This window comes from Mastomys coucha, unplaced genomic scaffold (genome assembly GCF_008632895.1).
Source record: "Mastomys coucha isolate ucsf_1 unplaced genomic scaffold, UCSF_Mcou_1 pScaffold7, whole genome shotgun sequence".
NCBI lineage: Eukaryota > Metazoa > Chordata > Mammalia > Rodentia > Muridae > Mastomys > Mastomys coucha.
Window position 1 is genome coordinate 14308606 of NW_022196913.1, and position 2182 is coordinate 14310787.

Consider the following 2182-nt stretch of genomic DNA (forward strand, 5'->3'; position numbering starts at 1 on the left):
TCGAACTCAGAAATCCGCCTGCCTCTGCCTCCCAAGAGCTGGGATTAAAGGCGTGTGCCACCACTGCCTGGCCTTCATTTTTCATTTTGTGTGTGTGTGTGTGTTTTTGTTTGTTTGTTTTGTTTGTTTGGTTTTTTCCGAGACAGGGTTTCTCTGTGTAGCCCTGGCTATCCTGGAACTCTTTCTGTAGACCAGGCCGGCCTCAAACTCAGAAATCCACCTGCCTCTGCCTCCCAAGTACCTCCCAAGATTAAAGGCGTGCACCACCACTGCCTGGCTCCTTTTTCATTTTCAACTTGCCTTCTTGGCGTAATTGCTGGGTGCTACTATCTCCTGCCTGAAATACCTCGCCCTTATCATCTCTGTTCCTCCCACTGCTCGAACCTTAGTCAGTCAGTTGAATCTAGTCTCTGCTGGACATCTCTGACCACCTGCCACAGCCTCCTGAGACCTCACATGGTTGTCTGGTTCTCCTCTCTCCAAAGCATGGTGAACCTCTGTTATTTTTAAAGGGGTTCAAAGAACAACAAAGTAATTGATGTGCTGGAACTTTGTAGCAAATACCAAAGAATGGAAATACCATTGAAAGTCAAGATGTTTTAGCTTAACAGTATTTTGTTAAATGTTTCTCAGAGATGACATAATTTATAAAATAGATCTCTATTGAAATAGGATTTCTTGCCTGTTCCCTTTAGTCAGGTCCCTGCTGAATTTTGAATTCAGTTGTAGAAGTGTGGAGTGATAGTCCTGTAGAGTGGCCCAGGGAGTGGTAGGCCAATGATTATTAGTACAAGGACACTCAGAATTCATACCATGTGCCCAAGTGGCTTCTAATATAGCACTGGCTGCCATGTCCTGCTGAGATTAGAAGAAGGAATCACTTCATTTTAACCTGCCTTCCTATGTCTGATTTTACTATGGCCAGCTGTAAGTTACAGTGAAGGTAGTGCTGTCTGCTTTATGATCAGTATGACCCTTACCTGCCTTTACTTTTGTTTATTTTTTGAGATATGGTCTCCATATAGCTCACACTAGCCTCAAGTTCACTCTACAGCCTAGGCTGGTCTGGATCTTGCAGCAATTTTGCCTCAGTTTGAGCCTCCTGAACTGTAGAATGGCATGTGTGCTAGAGTACTTACTTTCACTTCTGCCTTTTCTGACAGCGGAGTGTATTGTTTTACAGAATCATAATTTTTGTGAGTATCACTACTCTGTAATTAAGTGATTATGCTTTTTGTGTTCTGATTCAGTCCCCATCCTCTCCCCTAATAGAGAGTTTTTTAACTCCTAAACTCATATTCCATGTGAGGTATACACTTCATATGAAGTTTGGTCATACTTCATAGTTTCTAAATTAACAAAAGTTTATTGGTATATTGGTTATGTCAATTATAATATTATATTCTAAATAGAATATTTAAGTGAAATCTTGATTTTTATTAATGGATTGGTGTAAAATACTAAAATATCTTCACAGAATATTATATTTTTGAATATGAAGGCATCAAAGTACTGAGCTATATGCCCTATAGACAATAGAAATACATTAGTAGATAACATCTTTCCCAACACTGGGAATAACTGGGACCAGTGGGACTAGGCATACAGGAACTCTGCCAGCCCAGTGGCTCAGGTTTCTTCTGCTCTGTCTGGGCTGGTGCTCTGAGCAGATCCTGGGGTCTACAGCCAGTCCCAAAACACCCAGAGGAAGCTCCACTCCCAGGTGCTCTAACACTTCCAGGATCAGAGGTGAGGAGGACACAACATCTGTCCCAACACCGGGAGTAAATGGGACCAGCAGGACTCAGACTCACAGGAACTCTGCCAGCCCAGTATTTCCAGTTGCTTCCAGTCTGTCTGGGTCAGCCAGTGCCCTGAGCAGACCTTGAGTGCAAACTCTGCAGTCATTCCCAAAACACCCAGAGGAAGCTCCACTCCCAGGTGCTCTAACAAGCCCGGGTCACAGGATCCCAGAATCACAGGATCACAGAGACACCTTGACTCCGAGGAGTTCTGACACAACCAGGATCACAGGAAGGACAGGCTCCAGTTAGATTTAGCAAGGGCAGGTAGCATTAGAGATAACCAGATGATGCTGGGCAAGTGTAAGAATGTAAGCAACACAAACCAAGGTTACTTGGCATCATCAGAACCCAATACTCCCACCATTGCAAGTCCTGGA

The 2182-nt window shown here is 43.7% G+C and overlaps 1 protein-coding gene across 4 annotated transcripts in view; it reads left to right on the top strand.

The window, feature by feature from the left end:
- Dip2c (disco interacting protein 2 homolog C) overlaps positions 1-2182 on the top strand; it is a 416803-nt gene that overhangs the window by 61995 nt on the left and 352626 nt on the right. The gene's annotated exons all lie outside the window — the stretch shown is intronic.